A 26,579-nucleotide genomic window follows, 5' to 3' on the forward strand; every position below is an offset into this window, starting at 1 on the left:
CTAGATTATTTGCACCAAATGACACTAGTGAAAGGACAATAAATGGTAATGTCTTACTAAACATGACTCTGAATAAATCATTGGTGGTACTCTCCGGTCATGAAGGACCATACTAATGAGCAGAGACAGCCCTTTGAAGAGGATAAAGACTAAAGAGAGAGATAACAGAGGCAGAGAGCTTTTCCCTCTCCAGCATCTCTATGTCCATTAGGATAAGTTCCTCCTCTTTGCCCCTTCCCCCTTTCTTCCCTTTTCATTCGCTTTTTGACTCGGAAGAAACTCTCAGTACCTCCTTTTGTCCTGTGGTCCTTTTGGCGCTCTGACAGTGGACCGTATCTCGTGACTGGGAGCCGTATGTTTGCATGTGTGAGTCTGTGTGTGCATGTTTGTGTGAATGACAATGATGCTTTGTCACTTGCATACTAGCCTCCTGCTCACAATAGAGCTTTTTAGCCAGTATGTGTTGGGATTTGAGACAGCAGGGCGTCCTCTTAAAGTCAAAGTGTGACAGCTTGCAGATATGCACTATTCCTACACACACACACACACACACACACACACACACACACACACACACGATTGCTTTTTATAATATAGAATCTGTCACTGATAGTATAATTACATGTATCTTGCATCACCTCTTGCAATTCTGCCACCCCTGGCAGTCCTCCCTCTCAGTGCTAACTCTGGGATGCTTAGTGCTTAATAAGGGCAATTTCCATTTGCAGTAAATTAAAATATATGAAGAGCTTTTGTTAAAAAATTATGCACACCAAATTCCCACAGTTTTAAAAAAAACAATGCAACTAAATACTTATGGGACATGTACAGTGGATATAAAAAGTCTACACACCCCTGTTAAAATGGCAGGTTTTTGTAACGTAAAAAAATGAAACCAAGATGAATCATGTCAGAACCTTTTTCACCTTTAGTGTGAAATTGCAACATATAAATATCAAGTTACAAACACCCAGAAATGTTTGTTATTTTTTAAAAAGAAAAAGAAAAATCTTCCAAACGCCAGCTGCATAAGTATGCACACCCTTTTATAATTGTGAATGTGGCAGTGCTGAGAATCAACCAACTCATGTTAAATACTAATTAGTATACTTCTGCCATCACTTAAAGTGACTGATTGCCCCCAAATAAAGTACAGCTGTTCCTATAGGATTTTCTTGACATCTTCTTGGTAACATCCAACTGGAAAAGCCATGGGCTGCAAAGAGCATACAAAGCAGGTACGGGATCTCAATGTTAAAAATATCAATCAGGAGAGGGTTACAAAAAACTTTCTACTGGATATACCATAGGGTGCACGGTGGCTTAGTGGTTAGTACGTTCGCCTCACACCTCCAGGGTCGGGGGTTCGATTCCCACCATGGCCCTGTGTGTGCAGAGTTTGCTTGTTCTCCCCGTGCTGCGGGGGTTTCCTCCGGGTACTCCAGTTTCATCCCCCAGTCCAAAGACATGAATGGTAGCCTAATGGTAAATCAGGTTGATCTAACCTGTACCGCGCCTTGTGCCCTTGGGATAGGCTCCAGGTTCTCCGTGACCCTGAAAAGTGGTATAGAAGATGGATGGATGGATATACCATGGAACACTGTAAAGACAGTAATCAACAAGTGGAGAAAACATGGCCGGACAGTGACACTACTAAGAACAGGACATCCCGCTACAATTGATGAGAAGATCAGGAGAAAACTGGGCAGGGAGGCTGCCAAGAGAACTACAACAACAATAAAAGAATAGCAGCAATTTCTGGCAAGTACTGGTTGCACCCTACATGTGACAACAATCTCCCAAATTCTTCATATCTCTGGGCTATGGGGTAGAGTGGCAAGCCTTTTTAAACCAAAAAATAAATAATAAATACATCCAGTCTCCAAAACCATGTGGAATAATGTGTTGTGGTCTGATGAGACCAAAGTTGAACTTTTTGGCCATAATACCAAAAAATATGTTTGGCACAAATAAAAACACATTACCAAAAGAAAATCATCCCCACGGTGACGCATGGTGGTGGCAGCATCATACTTTGGCTGTTTTTCTTCAGCTGCAACTGGGGCTTTAATCAGGGTGGAGGGAATAATGAACAGCTCCAAATACCAGTCAATTTTGGCCCAAAACCATAAGGCTTCTGCTGAAACACTTAAGATGAAGAGGAATTTCACCTTTCAGCAGGCCAGCGACCCAAAGCAAACCTCCAGATCAACAAAACAAGCTCAAATTCAGTTTTATTTGTATAGCGCTTTTAACAACATACATTATCCCAAAGCAGGTTTACAGAAATGTATAAATTCAGGATATAGATTTTAAATGTATGAATTAATCCCTAATGAGCAAACCAGAGGTGACGGTGGCAAGGAAAAACTCCCTGAGACGACATGAGGAAGAAACCTTGAGAGGAGCCAGACTCAAAAGGGAACCCATCCTTATCTGGGTGACACTGGATAATGAAATTATAAACATTAGAACTATGACATTAATATAAACCTATAACTAATTTATGTAACATCAGGAACTACTGTCAGAAATGAAAACCGTGCTATGATTATAAAATGAAATACTTGTCAGGGTGACTAATATAAAAAAAAAAAACAAATTTTGTAAAATAACTAACTAAATAAATAAATAAATAAATGGATCAATTAATGAATTAATTAATTAAAAAAGAATTATATTGCATTTTGGAATGAAACTACTATCATACTGATCATACTGATAACTCTTAAAACTTTGCTCAATAATGCATGTATTATTGCTATTATTATTATTATTATTATTAATAATAATAATAATAATAATAATAATAATAATAATAATGATGTTGTAATAATGATTATAGATGCTAAATCATGGAATCATTGCATTGGGATGATCTGGGGGGAAAATATGTTTTATATATTTAACTTTAACTTGACTTAACCTGCTCTGTTTATTATATTGTGTTTTTTCTTTCTGTTTGCCGGTGTTTCAACAGCTGCTCCAGCTGATCGCTCTCTGTGGCTCCCTGCAATCTGCCCTACAGCTGCTACAATTACCCTCGGAGAGCAAATCTTAACTGGTTACCTCTCACTAAACACAGGGCTTCTCTCTGTTTTCCTCCTCTAGGCTTCTTCCACACTGTATCTCTTTCTCTCAGGCAATTCTGCAAGCTAAACAGAGACATTGTTGTTGTCCTGAGAGACGCCATAAAAAGCAGACTTTGTTCTGTGGTCTTGATGATCTCTTTCACTCCCCTTCTCTCTCCCTCTCTGCCCTTCTCTCTCTGCCTGAACAGCAGATGGTTAATGATTCATCGACTGGTTTGGTGTGCTGCACACATGCTTGTGTCAGTGTGCAGTTACTGTGGACGTGATAGTCAGCATGGTGTGTGTGTGTGTGTGTGTGTGTGTGTGTGAGTGTGTGTGTGTATGTGTATGTGTGTATACGCATTCTGATGAGCATGTTGGTAAGGGAGGTAATTTGTTTGTGCAATGCTAATGCTCTCAGAAGCAGTCGGAGAATATTAATCATGCTATTTTTACGAATTGTTATCATTTGTTCTAAGCAGAGAGGTTTTTATTTAAAGAATGCGTCTATAATTTACTCGTCATAAATATTCATCAAAACATTTGAAGGTTTACACGGCTTCTTTACCAGAATCCACCACTGATAGCTAGGTATCTGCATTGCACATACTGCACCCATAGCTTCCTTGCATTCCAAAGGTATTCAAAATATCATACTGATGAGTTTATGAGACACTGTATTCCCTTACACACTACACACCATGTCTACCCTTTATGTTACTGTTCAAAGGGAAAATCTAAGTTAGTATATATACTTTAAAGTACAACCTTTATGTTTGTATTGTAAAAGGGTAATTTAATTAACTTGTTTTGTGACCAAATAAATAAATGATTAAAGGAAAGACTGAAGATCCTGAAGATTGAAGTTTAAATGCTGCCACGGGCTTTGTTTACACCTTTTTCTGCTTGAATGTTTATGTAAGATTATCTGAATATGATTGCCTGCCAAATGACTAAATACAAATGCAAAAAGTAAATGTCCTGACAAGTTTGGAACAAATAACCCCCCAAAAATGCAAGACAGTTATATGTAAGAACAACAGAGAGAATTGTTGTATGAGTTGAAGTGAATCTGGTCTCATGAGAAATTTTCAAGAATTTGAATAAGCACAGGAAATTGAAAACAATTTGGGGAGATTTTGTTTGATTTCATACAAATGAAGACATGAGAAAAGGTCTGTCTGCTCCCTTCCAGCCCTATCATTAACCTTTGTAACTTTTCATATGAATCAAGTATATTTATCAATAATTTTATTTCGATGTAATTCTGTCTTTTCAGTTATACCTCAACATGAGCTTCATGATACATTAAAACCTTACTTCTGTAGAACTGGCATCTCATCGAAGTTTTTCTTCTGTGCCTTTTGAGCGGAAACAGTCTCTTCACCTATCTTCTTCCTGCTGCTTACAATAAGAGGAAGTAAGGGGCTGAGAGTAATGCCACTAAGTGTGTGTGTGTGTGTGTGTGTGTGTGTGTGTGTGTGTGTGTGTGTGTGTGTTGTTATCCCTGAACAACAGTGTAGAGCGAGAGAGAGAGACAGAGAGAGAGAGAGAGATTAGACTCACAGCAAAGCTCAATATTGCTCAATAACATTGTCAGAATCCAGTTATATTTATGTGGAAATGTCAGTCATCTTTCTGTCAACAGTGAGTTGCAAAAAAAAAAAAAAAAGTCAAAATATACTAAAGATAGATAGCCACATACCAAAGCAATGTCCACCCTCACAAGCCCCAGGCTACAGTATACTGCTGAGTTCAATGGCTAAGCAGATGGAGCTTAAGGCCCAAACACAGCATGGCACAGAGGATCCAAATCAGTACAGGCAGTTTGGACGCTGATAACTGATCCTAGATCAGAATTCAAGCTGTTGAAATCTTGTGCAGTTGGCTTGCCTGCCATAGGCCAGCATTTGAACTAGATCTGAAGTAGAAGGCTTCTAGGCATGGCCTCCAGTTTCTTGCACTCAGTCCTGATATTCACTGGTGTGCATCAAATTCTGTGTTTGGAGGATGCGCTAACTAGGCAGTTTAGCTGTAGGGCAGGTTTTAATTTTTCATGTCCTGACAATAACCCAAGATACCCACAGAACAACAAGATATCAAGCTCTTGCTGTTATGAAAAATAAGATGTGCTGTGTACCTACAGGTGTTGTTCCAACACGTGCACTTGTGAAATCATGGACTCCCTTTTTGTCACAGAAGTGAAACTCTAAACCTACACAAGCATGACATTAGGGACACCAGTGCAGAATTGAAGAAGAAGAAGAGGTCTAAAAATGACCAAATGAAATCACACACAGTGTTCATGCCATGCCAGTACATCACACGCATAAAGGGCCGATGACATGGTGATGACATGTGCATGTGTGGCAGCCTGGAAAAACCCACCACATTGAGAAACTGCGACATGTTCTACTATATATAGTTCTGAAAGTTACAGTTTTTCCTGAACTGAAAGGTGTTTATCTTTTTTTTTTTCATGTATCTCAACCAGACATAAAAGATACAGCATTGTCATTCTCAATCCACTGAAACACACCGTTGCATTTCATTTAACATGTAATAAGTAAAAGCAAAAATAATAGAAAGCCATGGAAAATTAATAAATAAATAAAAATCCACATCAAAGTAGATGTGTCAAAGCATATTTTGGTCAAAACCTGATTTTTTAATTTGTTTTTTTGGCTGTTTTCCAGAATTCAGTCACAGTGACATCTGTTGGGTTTTCCCAGACTGCCACAAAAATATCACAATTTTACACACACATCATAGTATTAAATTCTATCAGGGTGAATCTAGAATAGCAAACTGAACTTTATACAGTAATAAAAGCTCATGATATACATTATCATCCATATTTTGCTGCTTTAAGTATGTAATTTGATTGTATTTGATGTGCATTACTGGTGTAGTCCAAGCAGTGATATATGGAAGCTCTTATTAAAATTGCAGAACTTATTAAAGTTGTTGGTTTATACAGGAGTGCACTCAACCGGAATCATAGCACCCAGCAGCAGACTGACAGATGAAACAGAAACCTGCAGTTGCGCATTATATGCAGCTAAATTTAAACTTTATTTTATGAATGCAAGCATCTGGGACATTTACATGTTGGAACACGTGCACATTTTCTGGTTATTGATAATTTTGTCTTTTCAGTTTGTTTTTTCAGTAGCTATTTTTGTTATCAGAAATGAAAAAGTCTGCACTGATATGGGAGGAGCAGTGGAACAGCAGATACACATGTTTTTTTTTAATACCACTTTGTCAGCAAATTTTGTTTGAAATCTGCAGACATAGCGAAAACCTTTTTAAAAAACATGACACTTTTTTTTTTTTTTTTTTTTTTTTTTTAGTACAAATGCAATGCCAAAATAATAGTTTACTGACTTCAAACACGGCTTGTCCCATTTCTTAGAACCTAGTTGTGTGGAAGCAGACTCTTTTTGCCACTCCACAACTTGCTGTAAATACAAAAAAGGTTCTTCCAAAAAACAGCTAATTAATTAAAGTGAATAAATCCGTTTCTCCTTAACAATTTTGTTGTGAGTGCTAAATGTGAACCAGACATTGATGAGATATTACACATAGAACACCTTACAATTAACTATATGAATGAGCAAAATGAATTAAATACCAAACACTCGATTATGGCAATAAATATACCTGAATTTTACTGCCTTAATAGAGATGAGGAATTAGCAAATATAAACACAGCCCACAAAATAACAATTTATTTATTCAGTCAGCCTGCTGTTATATTCTAAGTGCAATATGGAAATGCACACAGTCACCAAGACTACACTTTATTACCTTTCAAAAATATATATTAAGATGTCTTGATAAAACAAATTCTATGATATTTTTGGCATTTGAAAATATATTCAACTAGGCAAAATTATATTAAAAATACTCACTAGACATGAATTCTATTATGTGGCATAGAGCCTATCAGTCTGTTGTTATTCTGCAAATAGACAAAAAATGATGACAAATCTGGTTTTGACTGAAATAAGTTTTTTTCTGCCGTTGACATAATTTGATACTTCTGCTTTTAGAAAAAAAAGTAATATATTTCACAAACACAGAAATGTTTTACTTACTTGCCTATACTTTCTGCCTGCAGAGATCAGGTTAAATAAATAAGGAGCATGTTTAACAAATGTGGCTGCAAAAAGGGTAATGTTTTAATTGCTAGCTTGCCAGCTAAGTGTGCTTTCATTACGTAGTGAACGTTATGCTTTGATCAAGATGGTGTTACGTGATTATTAAACATAGAATAACTGTTGAATGCGTGGGACTTCTCAATGGCCTGTCAATCTGTATATACAGTTATGGGAAAAAGAAAGTACAACCTCCTTCAATTCTAGGTTTTTAGTTATCAGAGACTAAATGCCAACTATGTGGCCTCACCAACTTCTATATACAAACAAATAGCCCCAGATGGCAACAAAAAAAACAACAGATTTCAATATGTAGTCATTTCCCCCAAGAAAGTATACCAACATTCAAAAACCGGGTGAGAAAAATATGTACACCATATAATTCAGTAACATGTAGAACCACCTTTAGTAGCATTAACTTGAATTAAACTGTTCCTTTTCTGTAGGAGTTTGTCTCCTACATCATTTTCTCTCACATCATTTTGGAGAAAATGTGGCCCACTCTTTACAACATTGCTTCAGTTCATTGATGTTTTAGGGCATCTCAATGGGGTTGAGGTCTGGCCACTCCAGCACCTTAATTTTTTTCTTCTTTAGCCATAAAGATGTGTGCTGGTATGTTCGGGATCATTGTCCTGTTGCATGACACAATTTCAGTCCAGATAAAACTGCTGGATAGAAGGCCTCACATTTATCTCAAGATCTGAAGAAGGTCCTGTGGCTGCAAAACAAGCCCAAATCATCACTCCATCCACCATCATGCTTCACAGTAGGTGCGTGGTGTTGTGGTGATGTACTGTGTTTGTGTATCACCAAATGTGGCACTGTGCATCATGCTGATGAGACCAAACATCGCCACCTTGGTCTCATCAGTCACAAGGATATTGTTCCAGAACTTTTGTGGTTTGTTCAGATGCGATTTTACACACTTAAGTCATGCTGCCATATTATTTTTGGAGAGAAGGGTCTTTTTCCTTGTAACCCTTCCATGAAAGCCATACTTGTTCAATCTTTTTCTGATTGTGCTGTCATGAGGTCTGTAGGTCATATGATGGAGATCTGGGGGTTTTATTTATATCTCTGAGCACTAAATGGTCTGACTTCAGACTGAATTTGTTGGGACTCTCACTCCTGGGAAGATTGGCAACTGTCCTGAAGGCTCTCCATTTGCAAACAATCCTTTTAACTGTTGAATGGTGTATTTCAACATTTTTTTTTTTTTTAGAGATGGCCTAATAACCCTTTCCAGATTGATAAGGAGCAACAATTGCTTCTGAGGTCATGGCTGATGTCCTTTCTTCTTGGCATTATGTAGCCACACACCTGAGTGCTCAAGAACACCAAACTGCCAAAATTTCTGCTTTTATAGAGGCCGTCACACTTCATGATGAACTAATCTTGTACATTTCATTAGTCACACTTGGTTGCTAATTACTCTCTTATTGATTTTGATACTTATTTGTTCCTGCTTCCTTTCTGAATATTGGTTTACTTTTGGGGAGAAAATTACTACAAATTATTATTTATTTATTTATTTATTTTTTGCCACCTGACGTTATTTGTTTGTTTATAGAGGTTGGTTATTTAGGCTCTGATAAATAAAAATGTTGTTTTCAGAATTTTAAATGACAAATATTTCATTATGTGAAGGTTTTTTTCCCCCATTTAATTATTTCCAGTCAGTTAAATTTAATCCGGTTAACTCAAAATTGTTTGTCCCAACAACAGATGAATAAGAACAATCAAGACTTTAAAACCACAGAGAACAAGGGCATGCTTCAACCCTAAAGGTCCTAAACAAAATGTCTTTCCCTCTTGCATTCATGAAAAGGCTGACAGAGACAAACACAAGTTAGATGGTAAGTAAAGCCTAGGGCCACACCAAAAACCCACTGTTTTTTCCCCCACTGTACTGAAGCACCCCACTGAGCTTCCTGTAGAGTCAGGGATTTGACAAGATCAATGAAAAATAATGCACTTAAAAACTGAGACAACAATGAAATGATTAGTTTAAATTGAAATGTAAGTGATCTTGATCACGAAGTATTCGTTTTGAAAAACGTTCATCAGTTATAAATGTAATTCACATAGGAAACTCTCATAAGCTCATAATAGTTCTGATTGCTTTTGTAGCTTTTGAACCCTATTAGTATAAGTATATACTAAATACTTGCATAGTAATATGATGTACTGTATATCGTATATATTGTAGACACACTTTCCCAATAAATTAAATGTTTTTGTCATTTTGGTGGCAACAGTAGGCTACATATACTTTATTTCTGTATACATATAATTAATAAACATGTGCTTTAAAATTCTCTTAAAACGTCGTTTTAACTCCACTCATCTACTTGTCTCAACAAAAAGATAAATTATACTATACTACACTGTTTTACATTACTCAAGATACATTTCAGGTTGAAATTTAAAAGAGATGGGCACACGGTGGCTTAGTGGTTAGCACGTTCACCTCACATCTCCAGGGCTGGGGGTTCGATTCCCACTGTGGCCCTGTGTGTGCGGAGTTTGCATGTTCTCCCCGTGCTGTTTGGGGTTTCCTCCGGGTACTCTGGTTTCCTCCTCCAGTCCAAAGACATGCATGGTAGGCTGATTGGCATGTCTAAAGTGTCCGTAGTGTGTGAATGGGTGTGTGAGTGTGTATGTGATTGGCATATCCAAAGTGTCTGTAGTGTATGAATGGGTGTGTGAGTGTGTATGTGATTGTGCCCTGCGATGGATGGACACCCATGGATACCCTGCCTTGTGCCTAATGCTCCCTGAGATAGGCTCCAGGTTCCTGTGACCCTGAAAAGGACAAGCGGTATAGAAGATGGATGGATTTAAAAGAGACACAGTATCTGTCAGATAAACCCATAGTAATGTGTCACATTTAGCTGTTTTGATGGAGAGTGTGTTGAATGTCACAAGCTTCTAAAAGGCACTGAGAGCATGCTAACGAGTGAGATCTCTGAGCATTGGTTCAATTTTCCCCCTTTTCCTCTTCAAGCAGGGCACTTTGACAGAAGTGGCGGGAAGCTATTTAGCCACAGTCTCCAGAAATCAATAAGCTCATTCCTCCAGGCCCTTACAATGACACACACACACACACACACACACACACACACACACTTTGAGTGGTCATTTGTGCTGCTGCCTCGGCATTAGGGGAGAGGCCTCCTATGTGTTATTCTTGCTATAATTACCCAAGCTGATATGCATGGTTGGGCACGCGAGGGTGTTTGCCATCCTGTTGGCACTGGACAATATGAAAATGGTGGGGGTAAGAATGTTTAGTCCCACCCACTGAACAGTAGTGACAATGAGTGGTGACCAAAAGAGCAGCCATGAAGGACAAGTCTGATAGCTGATTAGGAATGTTTCCCCAAATTACAAAATAACATGAAAATGCAGCAATCTTATCACATAAAAGTAAAAGTAGTGATCAAGAAAATGACTCAAGTTAGTCGTGTTGTGAAACCCCCTTTTTATTTTATTTTTACATGCCTACACTACTTATATGAATTTTTTTTTATATCTGAGGAAGGCATGTTGAGCAATTATGTTAACTAACCAAGTGAGCTATGCTGAAGTGAGCACCACCTACATTATAAACGCTATATATAGCGTTTATAATAGTGTTTTATATATATATCTATATATATATATATATATATATATAAATATATATATATATATATATATATATATATATATATATATATATATATATATATATATATTTACCACAACATGCAATTCAGTTTAATACAGAGCTTTCATACTGTAAAACATCTAAAGATCTAGCTAGCTAGTCTAGCTCACTCAGCTAACTAATGACTTTCTGCAGGTTGAATGTTGAGCTGTGAAATGCCAATATCTCTATAGGGGTCAGCATAATTTACAGATCCTTATCACGCCGTTTCCTTTGAAGCTAATAATACTGTCCCAGCCATTGCAGCTGGAGTGTAGACTTTTGGCAGAAAACCGCTTTATTTTGATTGGGTTTTGAAATTGATTGACCTACAGTCATCTGAGGTTAAATGCATCTTTTTTCTTTTTTCTTTTTTTTTTTTTTTTACTGTAACAGCAGCTCTGGGATAGTGCCTGCTGTAATTGAAATGAAAGGTTTCGAGTAATGTATTCATTCTAATATGTTCCTTTATATAGTAAAAACCTACACAGAGACTTGTAAAATGGACATTCGACATTGTCTACAGCCAATAATAGATGGATTTTTTTGTAAATGTGTTGTAATTTAACAAAGAGGAATGTATAACCATTGATATTGGGAAGCTTTTTTTGTAAGGAGGGTTGTTTAACATTTTTCTAAGGAGTCTTGGGTTTCCACTCTTTGTATTGGTAAGTTTTCTATCAAGGGAGTCTTCAAAACCGAGGACAGATTCTTTGTGACAAGTTGTGTGGGATATATATATATTTTTTTGTCTTATTAACTTCAGGTGAGGGAAAATGAGATGCTGGTGGGGGAACAAATTTTATAGTTGCTATATTTTCGTTGCACAGCAACTTTAAATGGTTTTAAAAAAGAAAAAGCATGATTTGCCCTTCATTAATATAACAAAAATAGAAATTGACATTTCATTGTGGTGTAAAAGGAATATAAACACTTCAGTATGTGCTGTTACAGGAAAGGTGGTTCAGGGTTGTAAGAGTAACTGAGTAGTAGTCGTATTATAGTAGTGTTTTTAATACTAATAACTAGTAGTGTTATTTTGAGATGAAGTATAGCTGAATCTCAACTCCAAATCTCCAGAACTGTACAAGGCTAAGAATTTTGGCTTGCTGTTTCAGAACTAAATGATCCGCATCCACCCTCAGTTTAATCCAATCCTATTGAGATTTATGTCAAGACTAAGAACCCGACTCCTGTAAAACAAACAGGATTAAACTGGGATCTCTTTCTTGCACTTTTTTTCTTTTTCTCTTTCTCTGTGGGGAGTGGGGGAGGGTGATAGACGACGTCTGAAAGCAGGAAGTTGTTGGCGCAACAAATAAGGCAATCAAATGGTAACATGTATGCTGTCTACATACTCTGTAGGCAGCGCGCATGTTACCACTTGATTGCCTTGTTTGCTTTGCTGTACCCGACTCGGAAAAGGGGTAGGAGTGGGGGTTATGATGGATGGTTGAAAATGAAGAGAGTTTGGTCATGCAAACTTTTTGGATATAAACATGTTACAGTTTGGTGCATGTAACGATTCGCTTCAGAGAGCTCAGTTGGAGACTCCCAAATGTACGTGGCACTGCTGTGTGAATAGATGGGCATGAATGGCATCCAGCCAGTAATGGAGCTGAGCAATCCCAGGTTGCCAAGGTGACTGGCAACCAATCAGTTTTGGAGACAGAAGCAAGGTCAGCAGGGTTAAGTGGAGCTCGGCAGGAAAGAAATGGTGGAGGACCCAGGCACTCGAGCCACTAAGCTTCAACGGCCAGAAAAATGGACCCCATTTCACTCCATCTCTCTTCCTCACCGTCTGCTCTGACTGATACTTTACTCTGTGCATGATACTGGTTACTGAAGGAACTTGTAGCTCTGAGACACATCATTAGTCATATGAAAACTCAGCAATCAACTGAAAATAACCACAAACTCAGATAGTGAACCACAGCAAGCATTCACACAAACATAGATATGCACACTACACATGCAAGCTTACAGTCACAGAAATGCTAGTGTGCAGACTGGTTTCAATTTCACATGCTAACATCTCTCTTGATGGAAACGCTTGTAAATAATGAACATAAGCCTTATGATATAAATGGTGGATGTTTGATCAAGGGAGAATGGAAAGAGAGAGAGGAGAGTGATGAGCCTATGACAAACAAGTCCACAGAGACTGACACACAAACACACACACACACACATTAGGATGTGGGATGATGCAGAGGCGCCACTCAGCCTTGCGCCCTGTTGTGTCACTGCACGGCTCTAAATAATTTAGCGTCACTCAAATATTGATATGGAAATCACCACTGAGTGATCTGACAGCATGGAGCGAGAAATAGAGATAGATAGAACTCTCCCTCTTTTTGCCTCTATTGTGTTTGCTCTCTATAGCCTCTCACTCTTCCTGTAAGCAAGCAGAAATTAACTATTTTGTCCACCTAAATGATACATACTGTTCCAAACATGCTAATCATTTACATGTTGGTTTGATATCAATTAGGAAAGTCAAATGATGGCTAAAGGAGGCTATATAAGGGTGTTATACTGTAAGAAAATAAAATAACAGTTTTGGGAAAAATGTAATGCTTTTGAGATATTTTTTTTTTATATTCTAAAAACCCCTTGCATTCAAAAACTGAAATTCAGTAACTCCAGTACTTTCCTTTAAAATATTTTGTCAAGCCAGTTCAGTAGCCAATTTTATCTTGATGAGCACAGTAGTTGTCAAAGTGTGGTGCCTAAGGTGTCAGGGTGTCTCAACTCATCCATCCATCCATTTTCCATACCGTTTATCCTACATAGGGTCATGGGGAGCCTGGAGCCTATCCCAGGGGACTTATTGCACAAGGCAGGGGACACCCTGGACTGGGTGCCAACCCATCACACACCCATTCACACACTACAGACAATTTAGACATGCCAATCAGCCTACAACACATGTCTTTGGACTGGGGGAGGAAACCGGAGTACATGGAGGAAACCCCTGAAGCACAGGGAGAACATGCAAACTCCATGCACACAGGACAGAGGTGGGAATAGAATCTTCAATCCCAGAGGTGCAGGGCTAAACACTGAGCCACTGTGCCCCCCTTCAATCACAACCCACCATTATCAAAGTCATTATAATTATTATTGTGTTCTTCACTAACTGCTTTATGCTGGTCAGGGTTAGAGTGGATCAGGAGACTATCCCAGGAAGCATAGGGGAAACATGCGAAACTCCACACAGGCAGTAACCCAGGTAGAACTTGGACCATGAAGCTGAGAGGCGGCAACACTACCCAACACATCAGCGTGCTGCCAGTCACTTGAATGGAATAGATTTAATTCAAACTTCAATAACTCAAAGACAAGTCAGCCTATAAATAATGCCAACTTGAACCTAATGCGTTTTGTCAGTGGAAATTCCAGAAATAAATAGATCTATGTATATCCACCTCACACCTGCTGGGGTGGGGGTTCAAATCCTGCCCTGTGTGTGCGGAGTTTGCATGTTCTTGCCATGCTTCAGAGGTTTCCTCCAGGTACTCCAGTTTCTTCCTCCAGTCCAAAGACATGCGTTGTAGGTTGAGTTTTCAAAGGCATTTCCAAATTGTCTGTAGTGTGTCAATGTGTATGCTATTGTGCCCTGCCTTGTGCCCTGAGTTGCCAGGGATAGGCACGAGACTCCCCTGCAACCCTGTGTAGGATAAGCGGTATGTTAAATGGATGGATGGAAATAGCTCTATGGCTCCAACACATTTAAATAAGAAGTCTACTATTTGAATAGTTGGATTACATTAAAGAAGTCCCTGGATACAAAAAGTTTGAGAACCCCTGTAGTAGAAGACACTGTGCTTATCAGACCCATACTGTATGTCTTTCCTTCACTGAGACTGTTGGCAGGGTGGCTTAGTGGTTAGCACATTCACCTCACACCACCAGGGTTGGGGATTCCTTGTACTGTGGGGGTTTCCTCCAGGTACTCCGGTTTCCTCCCCAATCCAAAGACATGCATGGTAGGCATGTCCAAAGTGTCCGTAGTGTATGAATGGGTGTATGAATGTGTATGTGATTGTGCCCTGCGATGGATTGGCACCTTGTACAGTGTGTACACCACCTTGTGCCCAATGCATCCTAGGATAGGCTCCAGGTTCCCCGTGACCCAATAGGATAAGCAGTATAGAAAATTGATGGCTGGATGAATGGATAACTTAAATAAACAATTGTGTGTTGATCCTAAAATATTTCCCTTATCACAAAAGAATTTTGTCTTATCATAGTTTTCTAATGAAGACCTGACACTTATTAAATGATTACATTTAGATACAAAAGGAAGAAGCTTGATGAAGTTTTCAGCTATATACTTGATTCAGTTCCTGTGGGATATCCAACTAACATCAATGGCGTTATTCTACATATTCCTTTAAAACAATGGCAAGACATACTCACCAGGCACTTTAATAGGAACATCTGTACCCTGCTCAGGACCAGGTGATTTTTTTCTAATCTTCAAGTGTCCAATTTCTGTGAGCCTGTTCTCACTGTGGCCTCAGATTCCTGACAGGAGTGGAACCTGATGTGGTCTTTTGCTGTTGTAGCCCATCCACCACAAGGTTAGAAATTTTGTGCATACCGAGATAGTTTTCTGCTCATCACAGTTGTAAAGACTGGTTAATCTGAGTTGCCATAGCCTTCCTGTCAGCTTGAACTAGCATGGCCTCTCTCATCAGCAAGGCATGTATAACTGCCACTCACTGGATGTGTTTTTTATTTGTTTATTTGTTTGCACCATTCTGTGTAAAATCTTGATCCTGTTGCATGTGAAAATCCCAGGAGATCAGCAGTTTCTGAAAAACCCCAACCAACTCATCTGGCTCCAACAACCATGCCATGGTTTAAGTCACTGAGATCACATTTTTTCCTCATTCTGATGTTTCATGTGAACATTAACTAAAGCTCTTGACCTGTAGCTACATGATTTTATGCATTGTGCTGCTGCCACATGATTGGCTGATTGGATAATTGCATGAATGAGCATGTGCACAGGTGTTCCTATTAAAGCAGTCAGTGATTGTACATATTTGTGTAAATATATTGTACATTTATAGCCATCATATGTGAAATACTTTGTAACTGCATTGCTAACGCTACGCTGTATTTCAGGATGTCTTGCTAAATACCTTTCTGTTATGTTACAAGATGTTATTTATTTTTATTTATGTTTTTGAAAATATTCTTTTGCATATGATTCGTTAAAGTATTAAATGCAAAATATATGTAAAGCACATCTAGACATCTGCAGTCTAGACATCCCCTATTTAGGCAGTTTGCATTTGTTATAAGCACCACTGAATGCAGCTCATGCAGGCTGGATTAGGGAGTTTTAGTTAGTGTGAAGATTCTCATGTGCGCTCAGTTTCTGCACCGCTCTCTGCAATCCACTGATAAGGAGTAGCAGGGGAAGAGTTAAATATAACCAAACAGATGGGCTTGCAAAATAGGAACTAAATCAGCATGACAATTATGCATGCACTTATACACATTCACTCAGAGGCACACACACACACACACACACACACACACACACACACACACACACACACACACACATGCATTCCCACACATACAGAAAAACAGAGTGACCCTGACCTCTGGGTTCTCACAGTGCAATCCTAGGAGCTGCTGTACTGCTGTACACTAACCTACCTAATGCTACTTAAAGACTTAATGTGACATTTTGAATAATAACACAACTCTCATTTAATTTAAAGATGCACCATGGAGTCTATCATTTAATAAAAACAGTCTCATTATAATGAGAACACTGTCTGCGTATGCTCTATAAACTACTTATATCACAGCACTGGTGAATTCTCAAACATCAGCTCTGACTGTAGTTCTGGCTGCCATTCAGTTCACAGGTTTACATTAATGTGCTCGCTTTAATATGTTATCCTTTACATAGTAATGTGTGGCAGAATATTCACATAATAATAATAATACAAAATACGTTCAAATGAACCAGTTCAAAATTTTACATACGCTTGATTATTAATACTGTGTGTCGTTACCTGGATGATCAACGACTATGTTTATGTTTTGTGATAGTTGTTCGTGAGTTCCTTGTTTGTCCTGAGCAGTTAAACTGCCCACTGTTCTTCAGAAAAATCCTCCAGGTCCTGCACATCTTCTGCATATTTGATCCCTTTCCATCAGTGACTATATAGTGTTGAGATCCACCTTTTCACACTGAGGACAACTGAGGGACTTGTACATGACTATTACAAAATGTCTAAATATTCACTGATGCTCAAGAAGGCAACACGATACATTAAGAGCCGGGGGGTGTAAACTATTGAACAAGATGATCGGTGTAAATTGTTATTATTTTGTTTAAAGATCCTATTTTTTTCATTTAGTACTGACCTTCAGAAGCTACATAAAATATTGACATGTTTCCCAGAAGGCAAAATAACAATTTACACTGAGCACCCCCCCCCCCCCCCCCCCCCCATTTTTTTATATTGCCTTCTTTAGCAAGAAGTACAAGAAGATGTTTACTTAACAGTCATGGAAGGAGTCTCCAGCGTCAGAGCTTTTCTGCCACAGGAAAATGTTTTCTTTCGTGTAATGTTCCACAACGTTAAATGTAACTGTAATCATAAACATAAAACATTGTAATCACTGTCTTGCTGTGGAATTAGAAGAATAAAACACGTTGGGGTGTGCTGATTTTGGAAAGTACTCAACTTCAGAATCACCTCACTCATTATTATTTTCCTATAACAGCACACAATGCCCTGTGTCCTCATGTCATCTCAACACCTCAGCAAAACTGCTTAAATCCTACTGTTGTCATTTAATCTGTCTATTAAAGGTCACATGTTGTTCCAGTGTTATGGTTCTTCACCAATATCTAGACAAGCATGTACATGACTATAGCAATTAAATTCTTTAAAAAAAAAAAAAAAAAAAAAGTTCTTTCAAAACAGTGCACAGAAGGTGAAGTGACTCATTTACTTTGAAAGAAAAGTCAACATAAAATGGATGACTCTGCTCTGTCTGAGCTCAGTGTGCATCGAACAGCACTGTTTGTTTTTGTCCATGCCTGTATCTGGTGCATGTATGTGTATGTGTATGTGGTCAACGAGTGTAGAAGTGGCCGTATCTTCTTGTTTCTGCTCACACACCTTCCTTCACCCCTTTTTCACAGTGGGCACTGTGCCATCCTTTCTCTGCCCAGTGATTGGCTGCACTCCCAGAGCTTACTGCGCATTGAGATATGAAACACTTCCTTTGCTTAGCACACAAGCCTGGCCAATATCACCCATGATATGCTTTAATAAAACAAACACAATAATAATAATAATAATAATAATAATAATAAGAAGAAGAAGAAGAAGAAGAAGAAGAAGAAGAATACAGCAAACACAATGTTACTAATAATAACATGTCTCTACTCGGTAGTGAGTGTCATTAGGTATGACATCAAACACTGGCACAGTAAAGACCTGAGAGCTTATCATCCAACACCAGAATTACTAAAGTCTCATTAAGAATTACACCTCTTTCTTAAAGGCACTCTACTTTAGTGGGAACAGTTACATATGGTTAGTTTTTTTTAATGAGTGTCTGTATGAGTAGCTCTGTTTTTATCTTATTACACATCTTACAGTGTTCCCTTTCAAAGGGAACTTTGACGTTGCATTCAGCATAACACTTTGGGAGCGCCTCTTGCGCGCGACTGGCATCTGAAGCGTGTGTAAAATCATGCCTATTTATAGGCCTGCCATGATCAGGTGACGTGGCAATTAAGCGCGTTGCGTGATATAAATATGGCACCTGTGAACTGCGCCATCAGCCATTATTATCTTCAGCGAAAGACTTCATGTCAATTGTTTGTGTAAAGAAACAAAAAGACGCTTCATTTCCTTGCTATCATTTCTCAAAATCTCAGAACTTTTCCATCCCTTTTAAAAAAAGAGAAGAAAAAAAGGAATGAGCAAGACAGAAAAATATGAGTGAGAGAATTCAGGAAGAGTATTGCGGCTTGCTCCCGTTTCATCACGGGGAATAGTGCACACTTTATGGGTGAAGTGTTTAGGGATGTAGCATGTGATGGCAGCCTCAAGAGGCTGCCCATGGTAATGCCTACATTAAGCAGCTTGACTCGAAACTCGTGCTTTTCGTGGAAGCTGAAGTGAGTTGGGTTTCAGAGCCTCATGGATCTGGGCCGGCCGCTGCCGAGGCAGCTAGCCGTCTCAGGTTCGGGGGATCTCGTATGGATCCGAAAGAGGAGCCGGAGACGAGCGCTGCTCTATCTCTTGCTCTGTCTTCCGGGTTCGGCTCTCCGCTGGATTTTGGACTTTTCACGACTCCTCCTTCCGCTATGGAAAGCCAGAAGGGGGGGACCACACAAAAATTATAGTAATAATTCCTCTCTGACTTTGAGGAGCCAGAAGGATGTGCTAAAAACTGAGAGCAGCATATAAAGAGCTGCTTGAAGTGATTACTAAGGCTGGATGAGCCTTTCCCTCCCACAGATGAGTAAATCCCTCACACTGCAGAAACTCCCCTTTCTTCCAGAAGTGCATGACAAAATATCAGGCTTCTGGGGGAAAACCATGCCTAAGAAGTATTTATAACCCCACGATGTTGGATTATTCGGACATTGTGGGGAATGAACGGCTATGCTGAAGGTGGAGGAGGCGCTTGCAAGCTACTTCTCTCCATCGACGGCAGGTAATTAGATGGGGCCAGCTTTGCCATCCAATCCACCGTGTAAGGCCACCGTGGCATTGGTGGGCAAGGCCTATGCGGTAGTAGTCTTGCTTGTGGGTCACTGCAGACAATAACAGTGTTGCAGGCCTACCAAGCAGACCTGCTGAGTGAGCTCAACATATGGCAGCATTCAGCCAGTTCCTTCCCTGTTGTCTCGAGTTCACCCGGGCATCCACGAACCTGGGCAAGCAGTAGTGCAAGAGAGACTAGTGCAAGGGAGACCCAGAAGCCGAGTATGGCAGCCGGCCAACCACCGCAGACAGCCAGGGAAACCAGGCAGACACAGTCGTGGCCTGCTACTAGGCCTGATCCGAGAATGGTCATAAAGGCCAAGCAGGCAAAGAAGAGCGGTCCTGAGGGGCCGTGGAGGGACGTATCAGGGGATATGAGGTTGTTAGGGCAGTTAGCTCCCAGTGCTACTGTAGGGCCTCCCCTAGACAAGGCAGGCCCAAGTTTTCAGTGCTTTCTTTTCAGCGAGCTGTCACAGGGCAACGAAAATCTGATGCTTTCCCTCCAATAGAATGTGGAATAATTAACGTCACTAAAAGACCTAGATCTGGCATGGAAAAGGGTTACAGGGTCCAGTTTATAGCTCGACCCCCCTGGTTCAGAGGTGTGCTCACCACAGTAGTCAGCACAGACCAGAGCCCAATGTTAGCGCAAGAAGTAAGATCCCTCTTGGACAAAAGGAGCCATAGAACTTGTACGTCGCTCCCTTTGGGAGGGAGGTTTTTATAGCCGTTATTTCCTGGTCTGCAAAAAATAGGAGTATGCGGCCTATTTTAGATCTGTGTCATCTGAACTGTACTCTTCGGACATACAGGTTCAAGATGCTGATGCCCAAACTTATCGTTCCACAGATTCAGTTTGAAGACTGGTTTGTGACGACAGATCTAAAAGGTGCATATTTCCACATAGAAATATCGCTAGCTTTATCCCCTCCCACCTTCACAAAGTGCATGGATGTCACTCTGGCTCCATTGTGACCCAGGGCATCCGTGTACTAAACTATTGGATGACTGGTTAATTCTAGCACGATCCAGGGAACTGGCGGTTCAACATTGAGATGTTGTTCTCGCCCACATGAAGAGCTTGGGGCTCAGGTTGAACCTCAGAAAAGTATGCTTTCCCCAGTGCAGTGGACAACTTATCCAGGGATTATAATGATTCTACTACTATGAGGGCTTTTCTATCCCCAACATGTGTAGGGTCATTCCTATCAATACTGATCAAGAGAAAGCTGGATCTTGGGAGACTATTGGCACTTATGGGCCTATTGCACAGGAGACCGTTCAGTGGTGGCTGAGAAGTTGGGGGTTTCGTCCAAGGACAAAACCTCTGAGAATAAGCAGTGTCATGTGGCGATGCCTACGTGCTCTGAGAATTTGAGTGTCCCCGATTTCTAGCCTAGGGTTACACTCTAGGGGTGTCTCCTTAGCAGAAGACGGTAATGACAGACACCTCCCTCATGGGCTGGAGCACGGTCTTAGACAGCTGTCCAGCTCACATTCTCTGGTGCGGCCCTCATCTGGAGTGGCATATAAATTGCCTAGAAATGTGGGCCATATTTCTAGCACTGAAATTCCTTCTTCCTCAATTGAGAGGTCACCATGTGTTTACAGACAACACACCGGTGGTCTCATATATTTACCGCCAGGGAGGATTATGTCCGTGCCCCCTGTTCAGGCAGGCGCAACTAATTCTTCTCTGTGCAGAAGGAAAGTTTGTCAGTGAGTGCAATGTAAATTCTGGGAATATGGGGGCAGACATCCTGTTGAGGCAGGGGCTGAGGCCCAGGAATTGGGGGCTCCATCCACAAGTGGTGGAGTCCATATGGCGAGGTTTGGCCAAGCAGGACTGCATGTGTTCACCTCCGAGGAGACAACACACGGCCCGCTGTGGTTCGCCCTCACTCCTCCCGCACAGTTAGGGCTGGACGCCATGGTACACGTGTGGCTGAGGTCACATCTGTACGCTTTTCCCCATCACTCTGCTCCCACAAGTTCTAGCGAGAGTTCGCCAAGACAGTCTATGTCTGCTGCTAGTAGCACCTTATTAGCCAGCTCGATTATGGTTCTCAGAGATAATATCCCTGCTAGATGGCACTTCTTGGGAGATTCCCATCCACAGGGATCCACTGTAGACCCAGTGAACTGCGCAATAGCTATAGTCCTGGAGTTCTTACAAGAATGTTTCTCAGCAGGGTGGGCTCCTTCTACAATCAAGGTTTATGTGGCCAGCCATGCCCCTGTTGATGGAGCCTCTATGGGGCAACATCCTCTAACTTCAAGGTTCATGCGTGGTGTCAAATGATGCCCCATTTGACCCCTTAGAGTCAGCCTCTGAGAAACTTTCTAGAAGATTCTAAAGGTAGCTCTTCTGCTGGCCCTGATATCTCTCAAGTGAGTAGGAGTTCTACAAGCTCTCTCTGTTGCCCCTTCCTGCCTTGAATTTGCCCCTGGATTAGCCAAGGCCTTCCTGTATCCTATGCCGGACACCCTGTGGTGTTGCAGGCTTTCTGCCCTCCTCCATTCCCCACACCGGAACAAGAGAGAATGCACCTGCTGTGTCCAGTAAGGGCTCTCTGTACTTACGTCCACCGCTCTGGCCAATGGTCTAAGTTGGAGCAGCTGCTGGTCTGCTTTGGCTGTGACAGTAGAGGTGATGCTGTGTCAAAGCAGCGCATCTCTAATTGGATAGTGGAAGCAATCTCGATTGCATATGAGGCACACGGTCTTGCTATGCCTCTGGGCATAAGGGCTTATTCCACTAGGGCGGTCGCCTCCGCGAAGGCTTTGTCCAAAGGGGTATCCTTACAGGATGTGTGTGCTGCTGCAGGGTGGTCTACGCCACACACATTCATTCATTATTACAGGCTGGATGTTCATTCCACCCCGAGCTCGAGTGTCTTGCAGTGACCTTCGGGCTTGGGTCTTTTTGAACAGGTCGTACCTTCGGTATGACGGAGTGACTATTCTCGTTCCGATAGTGTTATGCTAAATGCAACGTCGATGTTCCCTTTGAAAGGGAACGTCTGGGGTAACCCTGTTCCCTGAGAAGGGAACAAGACATTGCATAGCTTTGTCATACCAGGGCAGGCCTGTGAATTCGCTTCAGATATAAGAGGCTGATGGCGCGGTTCACAGGTGCCATATTTAAGCGACGCACTTAATTGCCACATCAACTGATCATTGCAGGCCTATAAATAGGCATTATTTTACAGAAGCTTCAGATGCCGGTCACGCGCAAGAGGCACTCCCATAGTGTTATGCTAAACGCAAAGTCTCGTTCCCTTCTCAGGGAACAGGGTTACATGCGTAACCTAGACGTTTCTGCATTTCTGCCTCTAAGTCAATATTGACTAAAATAAATACCAGAATGAATTGGAATGAATTCTGGCACAGGAAATTTATAGGAATGGTAATATGAATCTTCATCAGACATGCAGAATTTTACATTAGAATTAAAAGTGAGAAAATTAGAATATTCTAGAATTAAAATTAGAATAAAAAATTCACAACGAAACAATAGTCAAGATTGTAAAGTAATTGAAAAGAAAATTTAAAAATCCACCCTGAATGATTTGTATAATAACCTTTATAATTAACACTGGATCTTCAGTGGGGTCCATGATTTATTTTATTTTATTTTATTTTATTTTATTTTATTTTTAAATTGAATTCTGAATAACATTTTCAGTTTCAACCTCTTTCCATCAACATTTTGGTCTATTTTCACTTTGGCTTATGGTTTCCTACATTACCCACAATGCCATTCATCTACCTGCTGATAATGGTGTCAGTGGGATTTAGCCCTTGCTACATTTATACACAAAGAGAGTGATGCAGCGGAGCTTTAGTCCTTTTGTCTGTCCAGCTCTCTCACATTCTCATCTGTACGCTTTGCTCAAAAGCTTCAACTTCCATACATCCATCCATTTTCTGTACCACTTATCCTACAAGGGGGCTTGAACTTTCTCATTAATATGACACTGAAGATTGCTGGAAGATGGTGAGTGAGAAAAGAAGCTCTGGCTCTTTTGTTTTTCAGAACTAACAGCAAACTGATAACTGTTATACCATATGTTTAAAATTGTTTTTTAAAAAAATGTTTTCCTATTAAACACATTTAGCACACTTCTCATGGGAATAACAAAAATACAGCAAATAAGCTTCAGAATAACTAAGCACATCAGAAATATTTCAACATGTAAATAAAAATAATGGCAGACTATAATGTGTTAAGGCTAACAGATTTTTGTAACTGTAACAGCACACTATTAACCATTACGAGTAGAAAATCAGAGAAAAACTGCAGTGTATATGGACGATTCACCCTGATCTCAACACAAACCTCCAAGGAATTGTAATGAGAGTGATCAATTTGAATTACATACAACTAGAGTTGAAAGAAAAGCTACACCCACTAACCCTGTTTCTTCAGGTTAAACTTAATGATGTGTTCAATCTCACTAGACACTCGACTCATACACTACATTACATGTACCTGTACTTTGTCCAAACATTCAGTCTGTTGTATATAATAACTCAACAGTTAATTTTTGGCTCCTTTCAGTATTCTCTAAGTATCACGACTTCGGATGCACCATGTCCATTAAGTCTTTTGACAGAGAAAAGTTTGTCTGAAAGACATTCAAATTGATCCAGTCAACTCATACACAGTCCCCTCTGATAGTATTGGAACAGCAAGGCCAATTCTATTGTTTTCTTAGATATATCTTGAAGTCTTTGGGTTTGAGATCAAAAGATATATATGAGACAACAGATCACAGTTTCAGCTTTCATTTCCTCATATTTACATCTAAAGGTTGTAAACAACTTAGAACATGGCAGCCTTTTGTTTGAACACACCCATTTTACACATTACACAAAAGATTGGAACGTGACTGGTGTTTTTCGCTGCCCAGGTGTGCCCTGTTAAATTGATTGTTTAAAGAATTAATAGCTCTGAATGTCTACTCTTGGTTTGAGCCCTAGGTTTCAGCTGTGAAGACAAAGTGTGAAGAAGTGCATTTGTTGTTAAAAAGGATAAATCAACATGAAGACCAGAGAGCTATTGATGGGAGAAAAGCCAGCCATTTTGAAGCTGAGAAAATCATTGTGGCGGTAGTGTCATGGTTTGAGCCTGCATGGCTGCTTCTGGAACAGACATATTAATTTTTATTGATGATGTAATTCACGATGGAAGCAGAATGAATTCAGAAACAATTTACAGAGAAATGCATCTAATCTAATTGGGAAGACAACCACCCAAAAAGCACAGCCAACTCAACAAAGGACTTCATCAGGGGGAAGAAATGGAAAGCTTTAGACTGGCCACGTCAATCACCAGACCTTAACCCAGTTGAGCTGCATTTCACCTCCTGAAGAGAGAAACCCCCCAAAACAAACAACAAATGAAAGAAGCTACACAAAAGCCTGGAAAAGCAACACAAAAGAAAAACAGAACAGTGAGTCATCGGCTTAATGCAGTTATTGCAAGCAAGGGATATGCAACTAAATATTAAGTGTTATTTACATTAATAAGACTATTTGCGCCTATACTTTTGCTCACCTAACAACTGGGTGGTCTGTCACCAAAGGTACCATGTTCTAATTTGTTTTACACATCTAGATGTAAATATAATGAAATTAAAGCTGAAATTCTGTTTTTAAGGATTATCCAGAAAATGTTTTATACTCATGATTCCCAAACATTGCTCAAGTCATAAGATGTAATCTAACATGTTATATTAGATTACACGTAACCTTATGTTTTAGTATTACCAATGATAAATTTGGAACTCAGCATTTTGTGATATATGAAAAAGTTGATTGGCTAGAAGGGAATAGCACTGTGTTGTTTTATTTATAAAGCAATTTTAGGTATTTGACCTTATTATCTCTCATCTCTAATCGCTTTTAACACAATTCTGTTAAAACTATGTCTCTGTGAACCACTTTGAATAAACAGAGAACTAAAATCATGCTTTAGATTTGAAATGGAACAACCTGCAACAGTCCCTAGAATTTTTTTCCCCCTCAAATTTGTAACTTTTATCCTTTTAATGATGTTTGTTCATGATTTACTCTAACCTTTCAATCGAAATCCTCCAAGCTTATATGTCTTAATGATGTCTCATACATGCTTTACTTGACCTTTTACTTGTTTGTGTATGTAGAGTGTATGTTGCAATGTGTGCTTGTGCTCGGCCTGGGGTTTGTCAACTTTATATCTGTTTTTATCAAAGCAGGTCTCTCTTGAAAAGGCCATTTGAAGGGTCATGGCATTTTGTTAGTGTATGAACATAACCATGTGCACAAAGTTCAGAATAAGGGCTGGACCTGCTCAGCACACTATCCATTTTTAAATGACACATACTTAGGTTTTATGAAACAGTGTGCTGTAGATCACAATCACATTGTGAAAGAATGATGTATTTGGCTGGAGTGTTTGACACACTGATGGCTTGTGCATTAAATATAATTTTACTGCTAGAATTTAATTTATGCCTTTCTCGTCCTCTTGTGTGTGTGTGTGTGTGTGTGTGTATGTGTGTGTGTGTGTGCTCTGCCCATAGAAACTGAGCTTTGGTCAGGCAGGGAGACAAAAAGCACTACTCGTCAAATCTTACGCCCACATGGTCCATTGCCCCTAGTCAAAATATACTTAAACTGCAGTCTCTTGCACTTATACTTTAGACTATATCTGCTTGCATAAATATGTAAAAAGGAAAACGCAACTGATAGATGATTTTGTACAACATGAGATGACTTTATGACTCAAAATTTAGTATGATTACTTTATTTACAAATGTTTGTGCTAGCCTAATTTGAATGATAAAGAATGATATGAAAACTTATTGATTCAATAGTGAGAATTGAAAAGACAATT

At 39.8% G+C, this 26,579-nt stretch overlaps 1 protein-coding gene and 1 long non-coding RNA gene across 2 annotated transcripts in view; one reads left to right on the forward strand and one right to left on the reverse strand.

Moving 5' to 3' along the window:
• Positions 1–3,119, forward strand: part of LOC124628688 (uncharacterized) — an 11,704-nt gene extending 8,585 nt beyond the window's left edge. Inside the window, exon 3 of the long non-coding RNA XR_006983298.2 lies at positions 2,981–3,119. This is a non-coding gene — a long non-coding RNA (uncharacterized LOC124628688). The remainder of the gene's footprint in view (positions 1–2,980) is intronic.
• The window catches only part of ctps1a (CTP synthase 1a), a 50,211-nt gene extending 45,802 nt beyond the window's left edge, over positions 1–4,409 (reverse strand). Inside the window, exon 1 of the mRNA XM_047158776.1 lies at positions 4,392–4,409. The gene's annotated coding sequence lies outside the window, so the exon portion shown is untranslated. The remainder of the gene's footprint in view (positions 1–4,391) is intronic.
• Positions 4,410–26,579: the final 22,170 nt, after the last annotated feature.

This window comes from Ictalurus punctatus, chromosome 12 (genome assembly GCF_001660625.3).
Source record: "Ictalurus punctatus breed USDA103 chromosome 12, Coco_2.0, whole genome shotgun sequence".
In the NCBI taxonomy this organism is placed as follows: Eukaryota; Metazoa; Chordata; class Actinopteri; order Siluriformes; family Ictaluridae; genus Ictalurus; species Ictalurus punctatus.